General features: G+C 37.8%; 1 non-coding gene across 1 annotated transcript; it reads right to left on the reverse strand.

Annotated features, from left to right (window-relative positions):
- Nucleotides 1-524: 524 nt before the first annotated feature.
- Nucleotides 525-631, reverse strand: LOC133288860 (small nucleolar RNA R71). Its single transcript, XR_009748413.1, has one exon. It is a non-coding gene; the product is annotated as a small nucleolar RNA R71 (small nucleolar RNA).
- Nucleotides 632-21,535: the final 20,904 nt, after the last annotated feature.

Here is a 21,535-nt window from a genome sequence, read left to right on the forward strand (position 1 = left end):
CAAATTCTTTATTGTTTGACCCAGAATTAGAAAGTACAATCAGAAGGAACAAGAGGGCAGCCAGAAGAAGACAGTTACAGGAAAGGGGTGAACCAAGCGGTGAACCAAGTGTTACAGTACATGAAGAGATTATGGCAGAAAACCATGTGCAACCACCACAGAGGACACTGGGAGATTACATGACTCCCGCTGTCATTCCACCCATTGGAAGTGTGGTTAGACCTACAGTAGAACCCAACAAGTTCGAATTGAAGCCTGCACTAGTACAGTTGGTGTAGAAGGAACAGTTTGCTGGGACCAGTGCAGAAGATCCATACCTGCACATTGAGAATTTTTTGCTGTTGAGTGACACTGTGAAAATTAATGGAGTGACCAAAGATGCCATTCTTTTGAGGCTTTTTACTCATTCACTAAAGGATGATGCCAGGAGATGGTTACAGTCACTACCACAAGGAAGTATTACAACTTGGGATGATCTACAGACCAAGTTCTTGGCCAAATTCTTTTCAGCATCCAAGAGGGCAAAGTTGAAAGATGAGATCACAGGATTCAAGCAAAAAGAGTCAGATTCTATCTATGAGGCCTGGGAGAGGTTCAAGACATTTTTGAGGAAATGTCCACAACATGGTATAGAAGTGTGGAATCAAGCAGCAATATTCCTCCAAGGGTTGACAACCAACACCAGGACATTGGTGAATGCCACAGTTGGTGGTTCATTGATAACTAAGACCCCTCAGGAAGCCCTTGACATCTTTGAGTTCCTAACATCTCAGGAGTTTGACAATGCTCCGGTGAATGACAGAAGAATAGGAATTATTAAACTTGATGGCTATGATGCTTTGTTAGCCAAGAATGATCAGATGATGCAAGTGCAGAAACAACAACAGCAACAACTGGAGGCTCTCACCAAGAAGCTTTCTTCTCAGAAGGTTGCTTCCGTGGACACTAATTCTGTGTGTGCCATTTGTGGGAAAACCCATGTTACAGATGATTGTGATTATGGAGGATCTGCTGAACAAGCAGAAGTAAATGGAGTATGGTATGACCATAACAACCAAAGGAACCATAAGAACAAGGGGCGAAATGTTTATGTTCCACCATAGAAGAATAAGAATCAACACCCAGGGTTCAGTTACAGTGCCAACCATCAGTTGAATCCTCCACTACATCCTCCTCCAACACATTCATCACAGCAAGGTGATACTTCTGCATGGGAGAAAGCTTTTGCCCAGTTATCAAAGACTACTGAAGATTACATTCAGGGGTCAAATTCTTTCAGGGAAGAAACTTATTCTTTCATGCAAGAGACCAAGACAACATTCAAGAACCAGGAAGCATCCATCCGAAATTTAGAGACACAAATTGGCCAGTTGTCTAGACAGATATCTGAGAGGCCACAGGGAAAAGGTGATACCATGGTGAATCCAAAGGAGCACTGTAAGTCCATAATTACAAGAAGTGAGCTTGTGCTTCAACCGGTTAACAAGAAAGTGGAAGAGAAGAAAGTGGAAGAAAAAGAAAATGAGGAGGAAGTTGTTGTTGAAGATGTTGTAGTTGAAAATAATGAAGTAGAAAAGAAAGTTGGGAAAGATAAGAAAGAAGAAGAGGTAGTGGTTGAGAAGAGTTCTTCACCCAAGAAGTTGATGAAGTGGGAGAAGAAGAAACTGGCTGACAAGAAGGACCAGCCAATTAACCTATCTCCATATGCTAAAGTGCCTTATCTCAACGGTTGAAGCAGGAAATTCAAAAGCAGCACTATGCAAGGTTTTTGGATATTTTAAGAAGTTGCAGATTAACATTCCATTTGCTGAGGCCTCGGAGAACATGTCTCACTATGCCAAATTCATGAAGGATCTTCTGTCTAAGAAGAGGAAACTGAAGGATGGTGAGACTGTGGCCTTAACAGAAGAGTGTAGTGCCCTGATCCAAAATAAGCTTCCTCCAAAGTTAAAAGACCCAGGGAGTTTCAGCATTCCTATTGCCATTGGAGATGTGGAAGTAGGGAAGGCACTTTGTGATTTGGGGGCCAACATAAATTTGATGCCACTGTCTTTATGTAGAGCTTTGGGAATCAATAAATTGAAGGATACCAATCTTATTATGCATCTAGCAGATAGATCCATCAAGAGACCAGAAGGTGTGGTAGAAGATGTTTTGGTCAAGGTGGATAAGTTCATTTTTCCTGTGGATTTTGTGATTCTTGATATGGAAGAAGGAGATACTGAAAGCCCTCTACTTCTAGGGAGGCCATTCTTAGCAACTGCTAGATCCCTGATTGATGTTGAACAAGGGAAGCTGATGTTAAGGGTGAATGAAGAGACCGTTACAATTGATGTGTTTGAAGCCATTAAACATCCTGTTGATGTGGAGGATTGTTTCAGAATTGATATCATACATGAGGTTATGGAAGAAGTGACAGGAGAAGCAGACTTGTCATTTGAGGAAGATAAATTAAAGGATGAGATAAGTGGGGAATTTTATGAGGAGGAACCGGTGGTTGAAGAGTTGGAAAAGAAAGTGGATGACATTCCTAAGGGAGCACCTAAGGTGAAATTGAAAGAACTACCTTCAAATCTGAAGTATGTGTTCCTTGGGGATGATCAAACTTACCCAGCTATTATCAATGCATTGTTGTCTGAAAGGGAGGACGTGAAGTTGGTTGAAGTGCTCAAGAAGAATAACACAGCCATGGGCTGGTCATTTTCAGATCTTAAGGGTATCAACCCTTACTTCTGCACTCATAAGATATTGATGGAAGAGGAAGTCAAACCAGTGAGACAACCACAGAGAAGACTCAATCCCACTATGAAGGAAGTAGTGAGGAAGGAGGTGGTGAAGTTGCTTGATACTGGGATGATTTACCCTATTTCAGACAGTGCTCGGGGGAGTCCAGTTCAGACAGTGCCTAAAAAAGGAGGGATAGTAAGTCATCAAACTCCATTGTCATGATAGTAAGTCTTCAATCTTCAAGTGAAATTACATAGGAAACTAACTAATACAAGAACTAAGTCCTAAAGAATTTGGAAAGTAAGAGAGAGAAGTCAGATCAGAGGATCTGATATGGTAGAGAGAGATAGAATCAGATATATGAGATATGATAGATGGGATATGTCAGAATGTGAAGGCCCTTGCCTTTTATAGAGTTACACAATACAACTGAAAACGGATGCCCAACTGCTTTTAATTGATTCCAACACTAAAACGTTTGACTTGGGCATTTTAGCATTCAAGACCAGAGTCTTTTCCCACATCAGAGCACTAAAATGTTTGATCAGGAGGTTTTAGCTCCCAAGACCAGAAACTTTTCCAGCAGCAGCGCGCTAAAACTTTAGTGTTGGACGTTTTAGCGCTCGGCACCAACAACTTTTGCCTTCAGTTTGCAGCAACGCGCTAAAACGTTCTGTGTGGACGTTTTAGCGCTCAACACTTGAGCATTCTCCCTTTCTTCAGAATCTTCTTCTTTCTCTCTGTTGCTTCTTGAGCTGCATTTTCCTACAAGAACAATGTAATTTTTCAACGTAAGCTTCAAAACTTTTATTTAGGACTTTCTAGGACATTAACCCTCTTTTCCATCCATTTAATCACATAAATTAAGCTAATTCATGCTTTAAAACCTTATAAACCAAGGGTTTATCACAATTCCCAGATTTGAACATTGTTGTCCTCAACAATGAATTAAAAACAGAGAAGAAATTGAGATTCTTTACAAATGATATTCATGAGGATAGACTTCAGTTAACAAAAGATCAACATTTCATGATACAAGCTTATAACCATGCAATCTCTTATTTCCTATGATTTGCCCAACATCATTTATGACTTTTCAACAGATCGGTAGAGATGATATACAGAGACTTCCAAACAAAACACCCCCTCACTAGGAACTTCTCAAAAATTATGAGAACTTGACTCTCTTGCACTCTAGTGTTTAAGGGTGCACTTATCACTCAGTCTTCACTGTACTCAAATTACCATAAGCTTGCCCATCTTCTCACTTTCTACAGTTACAATGATCCATAGAGCAGATCAAAAAGGTCTTTGAATAGTTGGCAATATGGCTTGGTATGTGGCTTGACTAGGGCTAGAAGTTATGTTAAAGGAAGGGTTCAGATTAAATGAATCAGATTCAGCTAAGAGGAGAATCACAATTGTATTTATCCATATTCTTCATAATTCTCCCAACTTTCTTCCTTTTCATTCCTTGTACCTTCTTTGAACCTTTCTTCCTCCTTTTTCTTCCAAACACTTTATGTCTTTAATATTTTTTTCTTTTTCTCCCTTTTTTTTTCTTTCAGACACTTTGTCTCTTTAATCCCCTTTCTTTTTCTTCCTTCTTTTCTATATCTCCAAACCTTGTAACATTTTGTGCATTCATTCATTACAGGAAACAATTTTCTCCCAGCAGAACTTTTCATCCATTATCACTTATCTGAACCTTTTAATCTGAAGGATTAGAATGAATGTAGGTTCTTGGTTTTATAGACAAATAGGTTTAAGCTCAAGGGTTTCATGCAATGGAAACATTAGGGTTGGCCATTTAAACTTTCTGGTTCAAGAAGGAAGTGCCTCAATCATTTCTACCCTACACATCATAAACCATTTCAAGCAAGAAACATGGCAAGTTCTAGAGTTATTCATGCAGTGAAGTGCTCTCTGAACAAAATTTTCTGTATAGGCTCAATTTCCTCACAGATCAGAGTGCATGCTTGACTTTCTCTATATGCATCAAAACTAATCTCTCTACTCTTACACATTGAATGAGTCATGCAATCATTTCATTTAAGCTCAACATGCAAGGTATAAGATTGTATCCTTAATTTGATCAATCATATAAAATTTTGATCAGTCTTATCCTCATAGAATTTCATATCACAACTGAAATCCAAATTCAATATCACAACTAAAATCCAAATCACACAAGAAAACTTAGAAAAGAAAAAGATTGAGATATTTCCCTGTTTTGGCTCATCAATTTGTGTGACATCTCCATGAAGTTTTCATGCCATTCAATCACACCAAATTCCCAGATTTAAACGTTGCTATCCCCAACAACTAATTTAAACCTAAAACAGCAATTGATCACTGAAACACATTCAGATGTAAACCAATAGCATCAGTACTATCGCAATGTGCATCATGCAAAAACAGTGAATATCTCAATGTGCTAAACTGAATTACAAAAGTAAACTAATAGCAAAATAAAACTAAAAAATGAAAATAGCAGAAACTAATGCAGAGACATGTGAGAGTGTGTGAAACATATGAGACAACCGAAAATCATATTAGTGGACCAGCGCTAAAACGTTGAAATCAAGCATTTTAGCACTGGTCTCCAGAGACATATGCACATTGATGTACGTCGCATCACGCTAAAACGGTCACGTCTGAACATTTTAGCGCTTTGGACCAGAAAAAACAAACTTCACACATAAATATAAATTGCTGAAAATAAAAGATTCAATCTCAAATATTAATGGTGTCTGTCAATGTTGAAGAACAAATCCCCGGCAACGACGCCAAAAACTTGTTGTCAGATTAGCAAGTGTACTAGTCAAACAAGTAATAAAATGATGAGTAAAGATCGTTCCCACGAGGAATTGTGTCAAGCACTGACTAACCAAATATTGTTAAGTTGAATCAACCAAAAGATTATGAATTCCATTTATTTCTTGTCACCAGAAATTAAATTTGAATTAAAATTAAAGAATTGATAAACAAATAAAGTGTGAATATAATTTAAAACAAGTAGTCAAATGTCAATTTCCCTCAAGAATGAATTTATGGATGAACCAATTTCCATGATGAATATCTACTATGTAATGTTGATCAACCTTTTTCTTATCATCAAGATGTAATGTCTTACTACCTTGATAGACACATTAATTAGAAACCCCAATGTCTTGGTGATTCCTTTCTTAATACATGCATTAATTACTAAGGTCTTAAGATCACATCAGAAATCCTACATCAATGTCTTGACTACTAGAACACTGATGATGAAGTTGTCAAATATAGAAACAATGTAAACATGTCTGTTCTACACTACTCCTTAACATGAAGAATTAATCAAGACAACTTCATACAAATCACATAATAAAAAAACAAGACATCTAATTAACCATTCATAAATTCAAACTTGAGTTCCATTGAATCAGACTACAAAGAACTCTACTCAGACATAATTGAAATATAAAAAAAGGAAGAAGAAAGATCAAACTCCATTTTCATGATAGTAAGTCTTCAATCTTCAAGTGCAATTACATAGGAAACTAACTAATACAAGAACTAAGTCCTAAAGAATTTGGAAAGTAAGAGAGAGAAGTCAGATCAGAGGATCTGATATGGGAGAGAGAGATAGAATCAGATATATGAGATATGATAGATGGGATATGTCAGAATGTGAAGGCCCTTGCCTTTTATAGAGTTACAAAATACAACTGAAAACTGCCATGGGCGCTACAACGTTCATTGATGGGAGTTTTAGCGTCCATGTCTGACGGATGCCCAACTGCTTTTAACTGATTCTAACGCTAAAACGTTTGACTTGGGCATTTTAGTGTTCTAGACCAAAGTCTTTTCGCACATCAGAGCGCTAAAATGTTTGATCAGGAGGTTTTAGCGCCCAAGACCAGAAACTTTTCCAGCAGCAGCGCGCTAAAACGTCAGTGTTGGACGTTTTAGCGCTCAGCACCAACAACTTTTGCCTTCAGTTTGCAGCAGCGCGCTAAAACTTTATGTGTGGATGTTTTAACGCTCAACACTTGAGCATTCTTCCTTTCTTCAGAATCTTCTTCTTTCTCTCTGTTGCTTCTTGAGCTTCATTTTCCTACAAGAACAATGTAAATTTTCAACATAAGCTTCAGAACTTGTATTTAGGACTTTCTAGTACATTAACCCTCTTTTCCATCCATTTAATCACATAAATTATTCTAATTCATGCTTTAAAACCTTATAAACCAAGGGTTTAGCAAGGGATGACTGTGGTGAGGAATGAGAACAATGAACTGATCCCTACAAGAACAGTCACAGGCTGGAGGATGTGTATTGACTACCGGAGACTCAACAAAGCAACAAGGAAGGACCATTTCCCTATTCCATTCCTGGACCAAATGCTGGAGAGATTAGCAGGACATGCCTTCTACTGCTTCTTAGACGGATACTCAGGCTACAACCAGATAGCTGTGGCTCCGGAAGATCAGGAGAAGACTGCATTTACTTACCCCTATGGAATCTTTGCATACCGGAGGATGCCTTTTGGCCTATGCAATGCACCAGCAACTTTTCAAAGGTGCATGCTTTCCATATTCTCTGACATGGTAGAAAGGTGTATTGAGATTTTCATGGATAATTTTTCTGTGTTTGGTTCTACTTTTGATGCATGTTTAGAAAACCTGGATAGTGTTTTGAAAAGATGCCAAGATTGCAATCTTGTGCTGAACTGGGAGAAATGTCACTTCATGGTGACAGAGGGTCTTGTTTTGGGACACAAAGTGTCCAACATAGGGATTGAAGTAGATAAGGCCAAGATCTCTGTTATTGAGAAACTACCCCCTCCCATAAATGTTAAAGGTGTGAGGAGTTTTCTAGGTCATGCAGGGTTCTACCGTCGTTTCATAAAAGATTTTTCCAAAATTACAAAACCATTATGCAAGTTGTTAGGGAAGGATCAAGAATTTCTGTTTACTGATGACTGCTTGCATACATTCAATGTTTTGAAAGATAAGTCGATCACTGCACCAATAATCATGGCACCTGATTTTTCATTATCTTTTTAACTTATGTGTGATGCCAGTGATTATGCTGTAGGGGTAGTGTTAGGCCAAAGGAAGGATAAATTATTGCATGTCATTTATGTTAGTATATGGGTGTCCTAGAGACAATCTTTTGATTAAATAAGGACATTAAATGTAGACCTTTATTGTCGCAAATAAATAATAAGCACTCTTTATCCTGTTTCATATTATGTCTCGATATTACTGTTAAGATTATATATGAGTAACTGGATAAACCCCTTGGAATAGAACATGTATCTCTTGAGTATTTGTGATGAGATCACAATCATTAGGATTCAAGGATACCGCACGTTTATTCCTAATTTTATGTTCCTAGTCTAGAGACACTGAGAATGGGGATCAGTGATCTCGGATAAGACTAGCACGACTTATCTACTTGTATACGGATACAAGGTAAAGACCTGATGTGCTACAGATATGGAGATGTCTTAGCTAAAGTCGTGGGTGGACCTATAAGGGTATAGCTCGCACTGAACAGACCCACAAAGAGACTCTATGAGGAAATCTCACAGAGAGTATCATTAGAGTAGTCTCTTTATATTTGGGTATGTCTTTCCTTAGACCAGAAGTTATTACCAAGACTTGTTCTAGAAGGCATGCTTTGACTTTATACCTCGTCTGCCTGAAACATGGAGACTCATAGGTATACTGTTGGGCTTGTCCTGAAAGAGCACAGGGCTAGGGTGATAAGCTGAAGGAATTCGTCAAATCTCTGTGAGAGATTAGGTTATCTGTAAACCGGAGAAATTGAGATGACATTTACAGGGACTCGGGAATCTATGCATAGTAAAAGAGATCATGAGATGATCTCCCTTTAGAGTCAGTAAATTGAAGATTCCCTATTTCGAATAAAGCTTACCCTAAACCGCAATGGTTGATACATTTCCTTACCCTAGGTTAATGGGAAGGTAACCGAGACGAAGGAAAATACATACGGCAACCAAATATGTGTAATAGGATGATCACGTCATTAATCTAACTAGTTCTGGGGCAACAAAGCATTGCTAGTGCTCTGTGTTGTCATTAGATGGGTTGTGGGCTTATTGGGCCCAAACCCATTTATGTCAGTGGCTATGTTGGACCTAATGGGTCACACGCTAACACTCAATTGTATAGATGAACTAGCATTAATGGTATTGGGCCTAATAATGGTCATTAGTCCAAGAAGTAGTTTGGAAGTCCACCTTGAGGGTGGAGGGCGCATGGATCACAGTAATGGGCTTGGATAGTCCAAGACACTACTAATAAATTTAATTGGTTAAATTAATTATCAAACATTTAAATTTTGAAATTTAAATTTTGGAATTTGAAATTTGAAATTTGAATTTTGAAATTTGAATTTTGAAATTCGAATTTTGAATTTGAAATTTGAAATTTGAATTTGAATTTTGAATTTGAATGTTTGAAAGTTTGAATTTGAATGTTTGAATATTCGTATTTAAATATTTGAATTCAAATTTGAATTGGCTATGAAAAGTTGTTTCATAACAAAAGGATAAGATAAGATCTTGTTGGAACAAATCACTAGTATCAAGAGGAGATCTTTTGGACATGATCCAAGAAGATTGGGGCGCTGATTTTGGCTATTGGTGAGTGTCATTTAGTCATCAAAATCAGCTCCAAAAGATACGGTCTGTTGGGAGAATATTTGAGTGAGTTGATTCAAGTTTGAATGCAACTACTCAAACGTATATGGACTCCTTTTGGGACTGAATGGGGCGCACAGTATGAGTGGTCATGTGATGACCATCAGGTCAGAATCTTGATTAGATAAAGACCTTATCTTATAAAGATTCAATGGAGAGGTTGTTTGGAGTTTTGAATTGCAACAACTCTTTTATCTCCTCATTTGTTGTGCGCCACTTTCATGGGATTTTGAAGTGAAAAATCTGATTTCACTTATTTATTCCCTCACTCTCTTGTGCTATATATAAGTGTGTTCCTCCTTAGGGTTTTTAAATGAAAAAAAGACCTAGCCATTCTCTCCTCCTTCCATGCGCCACCTTGTGAGGTTTTATCTCTGAAAATATCACTCTTCTAAACTCATTTTACTTTCAAGTGGTATCAGAGCCCGGTTGCTTTACTATCGGCGGGTGATGGTACCTTGTTTGTGAGAATGCTTTTCACGGTTAAAATTTCTTTAAAGAGTTAAAGATTCAATTTTTACATATGGATTTTAATATACAATGCTTTAAATCGTTAAAGTTATCGTTTTTATGAACATGTTAATATGATTGCTATGTTCATGTATCCATATGTTTTCATGGTTTTTTTTCTTTTTTTCTTTATGAAAGTTTTAAAAAGGAAACACCTTTTGGAAAGGTAGAATTCGACCATCAAGGGTATTTTAAATAACTTGATTGTTTTCTTATTTTCTCCATGAATTGTATCATGATCTATGCATGAAAATTTTTCGAAAATTTGCATCATATACATATGTATATGGTTCGGCCATTAAGGTGTTTATGGCTACATGCATGGTTTAATTTTGTGTTCTTTGAGAAAGAGTCAACAGAATTTGAATTATATTGATTGTTATATATAATTCGACCAAATAAGGAATTAAGAAAATTAGAATTTGAATTTTTGTTTTGATGTTTAATTGTTAAATATCAAGACATATGTGAGAAGCATACTATATGATAATATTTTGTACTTGTAAGTTGTCTAACATTTCAGGTGCAAAAAGGAAGGGGATGGTCATGGTGCCCGAAATTTAAATTTCGAATTTTAAATTAATGTGTAATTCTGCTCTATTTAATTAGAGTTGTAATTTGTTTTTAAATTTTGTATTTTAAGTTTGTCCCTCCAAAAATGTTTTGGAGTTTCTTTAATTATTTGTAATTAGAAAAATTAGGCTAGTGGCGTTTAGACGACAAGAAGCCGTGGCTTGAGAAGCAAGATGGACAAATGAGCGAGCACCATGACTATCTCAAAATAAAAATTGTTTTATTTGCATGTATGTTTTGTACGACTAGCATGCATGAGATAATATATCGCGATATGTCAATCAACCTTTTTCTTATCACCAAGATGTAATCCCTTACTATCCTGGTTGATACATTAATCAAGAACCCCAATCCCTTGGTGATTCTCTTCTTAATACATACATTAAGCACTAAGATTTTAAAGATTACATCAGAGTCTTAGTCCCTATCCCTTGGTGACTAGAACACTGATGATGAAATTGCTAGTTACAGAAATAATGTAAACATTCCTGTTCTACACACCCTTAATGGAAAGAATTGATAAAGACAATTTCATTTCATCACATAAAAGATAATCATAATATTCAATCAACTATACATAAATTCATCATTGAGTTCCATTGAAATCAGACTACAAAGGACTCTACTCAGACATAGAAAGAAAAATAACAAGAGAAGAAGAAAGATCAAACTCCATTGTCATGTTGTTGAATCTTCAATCTTCAATCACAATTACATAAGATATACTAAACTAATACAAGACTAAGACCTAAGGAATTTGGAAATTTCAGAGAATGAAAAGTCATATCAGATCTATAAAAGATCTGATCTGATCTCCCCTTCCTAAGTATCAGAGATCCCCCCAAGTGTGAAGGCCCCTTGCCCTATTTATAGTTTACAATTTCAAAACTGAAATAACATCCAAAAACTGACATGGGCGCTAAAACGCTCATTATTGGACGTTTTAGCGCTCAACTTGACGGATGCCTAACCACTTTTAACTGTCCTCAGCACTAAAACGCTTGACTTTGGCCGTTTTAGCGCTCAGCACCAGCACTTTTAGGCTTTCTTTTGCAGCAAAGCGCTAAAATGCTTAACTTTGGCCGGTTTAGCGCCCAACACTTAGAATTCTCCAACTTTTTCAGAATCTTCTCCCTTCTCTCTTTTTCTTTTTGAGCTTCATTTTCCTAAAATAATAATGTAAATTTTCAACATAACTTCCAGAACTTGTATTTAGGACTTTCTAGGACATTGACCCTCTTTTCCATCTATTTAATCACACAAATTAAGCTAATTCATGCTTTAAAACCTTATAACCCAAGGGTTTATCATAGATAGTTCTAGGACAACTGGATGTCAACTCTAATTTTCCTCTTCTATCATGGTTAATTCTTCAGAACCAGAAAGAGGTCAAAAATGGGGTCTCTTCTATGTCTACACCAATAGATGTATCAAATCCTAGTCAAAACATGCTGGAGGGTACTCTTCAGGCATATTTCAATAGATCGCCAGAGGAGTCTCTTATGCTGATAGAGTCTCATATTTCGTCTGAGGGTTCTCTCCCTCCTGAAGACGTCTCTACGAAGGGTACAACAACGAATCATGCAATTATCTCTTAATAGGGATGAATTGTTCTCGTTTTTATTTTCTTTGCATTTGTTTGATGATGTCTGTGTGTGTATGGAATTTAGAGGGGCTGCGAAAAAAGGTTTTTCTCCCCTGGTTAGAGATATATCATGTCGATACAATATCCAAGTTTTGGCTCTTCTTAAAACTCGGATAGAGGGCGATCGAACTCAGAAAGTGGCAAAAGGGCTTGTTTTCCTAAATTTACGTTGGTTCATCCTATGGGTTTTTCTGGTGGTATATAGATTATGTGGAATGATGGAGAAGCAAATGTTCAGGTTCAGGAGACTGATGACCAGTTTGTTCACTTAAAAATTAGATGGGCAAGTATAAGAAAAGATGAAGTATTAACTTTTGTGTATGTCAGTCCTCGTAGGCAGGAAAGAATATCTCTGGGGGAAGCGATGGAAAGGTTCTAGCAGCAAACTTCGGAGGCTTGGTGTGTATTGGGAGATTTTAATGCTTACTTGTATGCTTCAGAGAAGGAGGGAGGAGGTTCGCCGAATTGGAGAAGCATCCAAGATTTCCAGCAATGTCTCTTGAAATGCAATCTTGAAGATTTAGGTCATCAAGGCCCATCGTTTACTTGGAATAGAGGCAAGTTGGAGGAGCGGCTTGACAGAGTTTGTGCAAATGAGTTTTGGCAACTCTCTTTTCCAAATAGGGTAGTCTCCCATCTTCCTCTTTTCAGCTCTGATCACCATCCAATTCTTCTTTGGGAAGGAAGTCCTTTGCAGAATTATGGAGGAAACCTTCCTTTCAGATTCATGGCGGCTTGGTTGACCCATGAAGATTTCCTAAATTTAGTCAAGGAATGCTGGGAGCGGGGCACAGGCTGGGAATCGGCTTCAGTGGCTTTCCAGTCTAGAGCATCCCGTTGGCATAAGGATTGATTTAAGGAGGAAGCTAGAATGAAGTATAATCTCCATGCTAGAATTAAGGGGATTAACAGAAGCTTAAGTCGGCAACCTTGCCATGCTCTTGAGATGCTTCAGAAGGATCTTTGGTGGCAATTGAATCTCATTTACATTCGAGAGGAGCTTATGTGGTTCCAAAGATCTAGGGCCAAATGGATAAAATATGGGGACATAAACACAAAATTCTTCCACTCTTCCACAGTTACAAGGCGTAGAAGAAATCAGATTGATGTGCTTAAGAGTAATGATGGTGAGTGGATTGGCGATCCTTCCTTATTAATGGATATGACTGTGGATTACTATCATACTTTATTCAAAGAAGATAATCCCTTGAGACCCAGTTTTCCTCTTAAAGGTTGTTTCCCCCGTCTTAACCATCAGACCAATCTCAACATTGGGAGCATGTCTTCAAATGAGGAGATTAAGGGTACAGTGTTCTCCATGGGTTTCCATAAGGCTCCAGGCATAGATGGCCTCCACAGTTTTTTCTTCCAATCTCAATGGAAAGCGGTTGGAGATTCTGTTTGCGCTTTGGTGAAGGATGTCTTTCAGAACCCTATCAAAGTCCGAGATATCAATCAAACTCTCATATGTTTGATCCCGAAGATGAACGAGCTCAATCTTTTAAAGATTTCAGGCCTATTAGCTTGTGTAATATAATTTACAAGGTGATTACGAAACTAATTGCTAATCGTTTGAAATTGCAGATGGACAAAATTGTTATGCCAAACCAGTGCAATTTTATTAAGGGAAGACAAGGCACAAATAATGTTATTATTGCATAGGAGATCATTCATTCCATGAGGTCCAAAAGAGGTGCTAAAGGGTGAAAAAAACTGACCTTGAAGGTCGAGGCATGTGAGAGGGAAAAACAAAAATTTTCGAGCGGAATAACACATACCATATCAAGAAACATGCTTTAGGGCATGGATGTTACCTTGTTTTCTTTCCAAAACTTGAGGATGATCAAGATGAGGCTTGAAGATGCAAGCCCTCTAATGTTGATCCATACCACCCTTTGTCAAGACAGAAGAACTCTTCTTCAAGGCCACCAACGAAAACACCAATGGAGGCAAGCTATGCGCCCAATGTCTGAAGGAGAAGGCTAGGTCAAGGTGTTTAGAAGAGTGAATATTCAGCAAGAATAGACACAAAAGTAGCGCATAGATTTACTTTGAAAAAAGCTAGGTTATTTCAAAACTCCCTTAAGAAAAACCTGACAAAAGGAACCCACAAGGAGATGAGAGAATGAGTTAATTAAAATCTAATTTTCTTCACTCAAATAAGGCCCTATATAGCGCACACTAAGGGGGATGATGGAGTTGTTGCAAAATTCAAATCTTGTCAACAACCTCCTCTCACATCCTCATGATATCAAGTGAATATCTCAACAAGAATCTGACTCAACAACCATCATATGGCCAGCCATATGGTGCGCCCCACTTGGCCTCATAACAGTCCAGATACGTTGAGCAGTTGCATTCAAACTTGAACCAACTGTCTCACTTATTCTCTCAACAAACCAAATCTGACTGAAGCTCATTTGGTTGATCCTATGACCATCATCAGATACCAAAATCAGCGCCCCATATCCTCACTAGAAGATTCTCAAAGATCTCCTCTTGATATTTGGGATTTGTTCCAACAAGATCTTATCTTATCCTTTTGTTATGAAACAACTTTTCATAGCCAATTCAAATTCGAATTCAAACATTTGAATTCAAACGTTCAAATATTTAAATTTTAAATTCAAATTCAAATTCCAAATTCAAATTCAAATTTCAAATTCAAAATTCAAATTCAAAATTCAAAATTCAAATTTCAAATTTCCAATTTCAAATTTCAAATTCAGAATTCAAAATTCGAATTTCAAAATTTAAATTTCAGAAGTCAAATTTCAAATTCAAAATTCAAAATTTAAACATTTGATAATTAATTCAAGCCCATTAACTAACCATGCGCCCTTTTTCCCTTTTGGTGGGCTTCCAAACTTCTTATTGGGCTAACCACCATTATTAGGCCCAATACCTTTAATGATATATTGTCATGACAATAAGGTGTTAGTGTGTGACCCATTAGGCCCAACATAGCCACTGACATAAATGGGCTTAGGCTCAATAAACCACAACCCATCTAATGACAACACAGAGCACTATCAATGCTTTGTTGCCCCAGAGCTAGTTAGGTTAATGACATAATCATCCTATTACACATATTTGGTTGCCGTATGTATTTCCTTTCGTCTCGGTTACCTTCCCATAAAACCTAGGGTAAGGAAACGCATCAAACCTTGCGGTTTAGGGTTATGTTTATTCGAAATAGGGAATCTTCAATTTACTGACTCTAAAGGCAGATCATCTCATGATCTCTTTTACTATGCATAGATTCCCGAGTTCCTGTAAATGTCATCCCAATTTCTCCGGTTTACAGATAACCTAATCTCTCACAGAGATTTGACGAATTCCTTCAGCTTATTACCCTAGCCCTGTGCTCTTTCAGGACAAGCCCAACACTATACCTATGAGTCTCCATGTTTCAGGCAGACGAGGTATCCAGTCAAAGCATGCCTTCTAGAACACAGTCTATGCAATAACTTCTGGTATAAGGAAAAACATACCCAAATATAAAGAGACTACTCTAATGATACTCTGTGTGAGATTTCCTCATAGAGTCTCTTTGTGGGTCTGTTCAGTGCGAGCTATACCCTTATAGGTCCACCCACGACTTTAGCTAAGACATCTCCATATCTGTAGCTCGTGAGGTCTTTACCTTGCATCTGAATACAAGTAGATAAGTCGAGCTAGTCTTACCTGAGATCGCTGATCCCCATTCTCAGTGTCTCTAGACTAGGAACATAAAATTAGGAATAAACATCCAGTATCCTTGAATCCTCATGATCGTGATCTCATCACAGATACTCAAGAGATACCTATTTTATTCTAAGGGGTTTATCCAGTTACTCATATATAGTATTAACAGTAATATCGAGACAAAATATGAAACAGGATAAATAATGCTTTTATTTATTTGCGACAATACAAAAGTCCACTTATGTCCTAATCTAATCAAAAGATTGTCTCTAGGACGTCCATATACTTACAAGCTCCCACTTGGCCTAGAGCCAATCAGACCTAAGTCGTATACCCAAAGCCTCATAATGACTATCATGTTTTCTCTGAGAAACAGCCTTTGTCAGAGAATCGACTAGGTTATCATCTGTGGGAACATAATACATCTTTACATCCATTCTATCAATGATTTCTCTAATCAGGTGATATCTGCGGAGCACATGCTTAGATATTTGATAAGACCTAGGTTCCTTTGACTGCGCAATGGTTCCAGTATTGTCGCAAAGCAACTGTATGGGCTCATCCACGCTTGGAACCACCCTTAGTTCAGATATGAACTTCTTGATCCACACGGCCTCCTTAGCCGCTTCTGAAGCAGCTATGTATTCAGCTTCTGTCGTTGAATCTGTTGTTGTCTCCTGCTTGGAACTCTTCCAAGATACTGCCCCACCATTTAAGGTGAATACGAACCCTAACTGTGACTTGCAGTCATCTTTGTCACTCTGAAAGCTGGCATCAGTGAACCCTTTCACTGAAAGCTCATCAACCCCACCATAGACCAGAAACGCATCCTTAGTTCTTCTTAAGTACTTAAGGATGGTCTTGATTGCTATCCAGTGACCCTCTCCAGGGTCAGACTAATATCTGCTCGTAATGCTCAAAGCATATGAGACATCTGGTCTCGTACATATCATGGCATACATGATGGATCCAATAGCCGAAGCGTATGGAATTCCACTCATGCGATCCTTCTCAGGCTATGACTTAGGACACATAGCCTTTGAAAGATGTACCCCATGACTGACGGGAAAAAAATCCTTTTTCGACCCTTCCATGCTAAACCTCTTTAGCATCTTGTCAACATACGTGGATTGAGATAAACCCAGCAGCCTCTTGGATCTATCTCTATAGATCTTTATACCAAGTATAAAGACTGCTTCTCCCAAATCCTTCATGGTGAAGCTTTTTGAAAGCCACTCTTTCGTTATTTGTAATGTGGGGATGTCATTTCCTATCAACAATATGTCATCTACATAAAGTACTAGGAAGACGACATTACTCCCACTAACCTTCTTGTAAACACAAGGTTCATCCTCGTTCTTGATAAAACCGTTACTCTTAACGACTTGATCAAAACGAATATTCCAACTCCTTGATGCTTGCTTTAGCCCATATATCGACCTTTGTAGTTTCCATACCATATGCTCCTGATCTTTGATTTCAAAGCCTTCAGGTTGTGTCATGTACACTTCCTCCTTCAAGAACCCATTCAAGAAGGCGGTCTTGACATCCATTTGCCAAATTTTGATAGTCGTGATATGCCGCTATCGCAAGCATGATCCTAATAGATTTGATCATGGCAACCGGTGAGAAAGTCTCATCATAGTCAACTCCTTGTCTTTGACGATACCCTTTCGCAACCAACCTAGCTTTGTAGATCTGAACGTTGCCATCTGCATCAGTCTTTCTTTTAAAGACCCATTTGTTACCGATAGGAACTATTCCTTGCGGTTTAGGAACCAAAGTCCATACCTTGTTTTGATACATCAAATACATTTCAGATTCCATGGCATCAACCCATCTAGAAGAGTTAACATCCTTGACTGCCTCTTCGTAGTTACTTGGTTCATCATCCTCAACGGTTTGCTGATTCTCAATCACAAACCCATACCTCTCAGGTGGATGGATGACCCTCGTTGACCTACGGAGTTGTGTGTTTACTTCTCCATTAGAGATTGTCACCTGTAGAGCAGACTCGGGTTCCTCAATCTGTTCGTGTGGTTCTTGAACTTCTTCAAGATCAATCTTACTCCCACTGGCTCCTTGAGAGATCAAATCCTTCTCAAGGAACTCAACATTCTTTGACACAAACACTTTGTGTTCATCCATGGAGTAAAAGTAGTATCCCTTAGTACCTTTGGGATACCCCACAAATAGACATTTAGTACTCTTAACACTAAGCGTGTCTGATGCCAATGTTTTGACATAAGCTGGAGATCCCCATACCCTGAGGTAACTCAGGTTGAGTCTCTTACCATTCCATATCTCATATGGTGTGGTCTGAACAGATTTAGACGGTACCCTATTTAGAAGGTATGCCGCTGTGTCTAAGGCATATCCCCAAAATGATTTTGGAAGTTGAGTCTCACTCATCATAGACCTAACCATGTCTAACAAGGTCTTGTTTCTCCTTTCGAAGACACCATTTTGGTGCGGTGTGTAAGGCGCAGTAAACTGCGAGAGAATTCCATTTTCTCTCAGATTATCCTGAAACTCATGGCTCAGATATTCACCATCACGATCTGATCGCAGTGACTTAACCATCTTGCCACGTTGTTTCTCTACTTCATTCCTAAACTCCTTGAACTTTTCAAAGGCTTCGAATTTATATCTCATTAGGTACACTGATGCTATCCGGCAAGTATACCGTTTCGCATAAGTAGTAAAGTAGTAAGAAAGATCGTCTCCTCAGGGATTGAAAACCAAGTACTAAAATAATCAGTCACTTTAAGTTGAAAAACTTGATCTCTTGTTGGGAAAATTAAATTGAATCTTAGTAACCATAAAAGTAAAGACTTATTTTTGAGTTTTTGTATTTTCAAGAATGAAAAGAAGAATAATAATGGAGTTGGTTTTGAAAATATGAGAAAGAATTGCAGTTAGGGAACACTCTCCCTATGATCCCCACTTATTACTTTGGATTGATACAAAATACTTATTTATATAATTTCTCAGATAATTATGATCTCAATATATTAATAATTAAATCACAATCCCTTGGTAACTTAACCCTTTAATCTCACTTAGAATTCTAATCCCTTAGTAACCCCTCATGAGAATTAAGCAATGAACACAATAATTCCAACATCTGCAATTAAATATACATCTATCCCTAGTATGCATACCAATAGTTATCTTATCTCCTTTCAAGATCAGAAACCCCAATATCCCTATTTAAGGTTCTAACCCTCAAACTATTTTCAACTATCAAATTGATCAGGTTTAATAAAGAAAATATCAAATACGCACAAGGTAAGATAAAGAAATTTATATAAACGAGTAAAATAATTTAAATCAATCCGTCATAACAAGGGTTCACATAGGGTTTGTGACCCTAACTACAATAAAAGAAATTAGCCAGACATATTCATGTCTGACAATTTAAATAATGAGAAAGAGTTCATGAAAATGTAAAACCGGAAGAAGAAGAAGAAGTCTTGAATCTTCAGTCACCGAGAGCTTCCTCTCCAATTTCTCCTTGCCAAAAGATGATTTTCTTTTAGAGTTTCTGCTTCCTTTATATAGCCAGCTACTCAATCAGGTCATAATCCTTGCATTAATTCTGATTAAATTTCCATTTTCCTCATAATTCCACCAATCAATCGGGTCATAATCCTCTCATTAATTTGATTAAATTTCCATTTTCATCAAATTCCACAATTCAAGGATTGCATTCATGATGCCCATACGATCAGCGCCAAATCCGTGACTCCACAAATCAAGGACTGCATTCATGGCACCCGCACGATCAGGGCCAAATCTTGGTCATGAATGTGTGTGGCTCTAGTTTGCGCCAACTAGCGCCAATTCTCTGGTATTTGGCCTGTGCAGCAAGGAGCAACTTGGCACTTTCCTCTGTGTGGAATTGCATCAACAGGCTTTTTATAATTTTCAATTCTTTTTCTTGCAAAAATACAATTAATAGGTAAATATTATTGACATAGAAAGAATCAATATAAATAGAAAATATGTATTGAAATTGCTCTTTAATGACTCAATTCTTATCAATTTTAATATGGAAAAACCACACTTGCCAGAGGCACATCATACACGTACCCAAATATTGATTTGTCATCAGTAAAGGTAACGAAATAGGAGTATCCACCTATAGCCTCTATAGACATTGGCCCACAAACATCAGTGTGAATGAGTTCTAATAACTCACTAGCTCTATGACTCTAAAGCCCTTTGGGTTTGTGACAAGTTATTTTCCCAGCTAGACAAGATTCACATTGTCCATAGGATTCCAAATCCATGGAATCTAGGTATCCATTTGCATGCATCCTAGACAATCTTGTTTCGTTTATGTGCCCTAGTCTACAATGCTAAAGATAAGATTGATTATCTATCCTAGGTCGTTGCACAGCTATATTGAGCACTTCAGTTCCCATTTCCAGAACATACAATCCATTTGTTAAAGAAGCAGTACCATAAACAATGTCATTCAAAATGATAGAAAATGTACCATTCTTAATACTAAAAGTAAAACCATCTTGTTCTAAACAAGAAATAGAAATTATGTTTCTATAAATGTTTGGAACATAAAGACAATTATTCAAATGCAATAAAAGGCCCGTAGGCAAAATAAGGTCGGCATCTCCAACAAAATGAGCAGCAACCCTTGCTCCATTGCCAACGCGGAGGTCCACCTCGTTTCTCTCCAATCTCCTTGGGCTCCTAAGCACCTGCAACATATTGCAGATATGAGAACCACAGCCGGTATCCAATACCCATGAGGTCGGATTAGCACAAGAATAGTTTATCTCAATCATGAAAATACCTGAGGCAGAAGCATCACCATGCTTCTTGTCCTTCACACTCTTCAGGTAGTCTAGACAGTTCCTCTTCCAATGGCCTTTCTTGCCACAAGGGAAGCACTCAGCATCACTTTTTTCCTTAGATGCATTCTTACCCTTCCTTTTGCCTTTCTTCTGCTTGGGTTTGCATTTGGGTTTGAGGGAGTCGCCTTTCGCAGGCTCCTTGCCTTTACCCTTGGCCTTGCTAGGCCCATCAATCAGAAGAGCATGTGTCTTATCCTTCTTGATAGACACTTCAGCAGTTGTTAACATGCTTAACAATTCAGGCAAGCTCACAAGCATCCCATGCATGTTGTAATTCATAATGAACTGACTGAAGGAAGGTGGAAACGAGGTCAGGACTAAGTCATTACTTAGCTCGGCATCCATCACGAAGCCTAGATTTCCTAGCTTCTCAATGAGCCCGATCATCTTAAGAACATGACTGCTCACAGACATGTTCTCAGACATCCTGCATGAGAACAATTCTCTAGAGACCTGATACCTCTCATGCCTGCCTTTAATGTCATACAACTCCTTGAGATGTAAGTGTAAGAATCTGCACCGTCAATTAAGGTATTTAATTAATTAATTATGCAAAAATAGGAAATGATTCCATAATTGACCCTAATAATTATTTATGAGGCTTAATAATCATAATAAGTGATTGAGAATGCTGAAAGTCGCTTTTCGGAAGCAAAATGCTGATACCGGTTCTGCTAGTCGGTATAAATGCGTGCCGAAAAAGTATCCCGAAAAATTAAAGTAAGTGCATGATAATTACTAGAATAATATGTAGGACTTGCAAAACGAGTTTCAAGTCCAAATAATGAGAACTGGTGCTAG

The sequence above is a fragment of the Gastrolobium bilobum genome, unplaced genomic scaffold (assembly GCF_033153095.1).
Source record: "Gastrolobium bilobum isolate Gb01-03AN ecotype WA unplaced genomic scaffold, APGP_CSIRO_Gbil_v1 utg23135, whole genome shotgun sequence".
In the NCBI taxonomy this organism is placed as follows: domain Eukaryota; kingdom Viridiplantae; phylum Streptophyta; class Magnoliopsida; order Fabales; family Fabaceae; genus Gastrolobium; species Gastrolobium bilobum.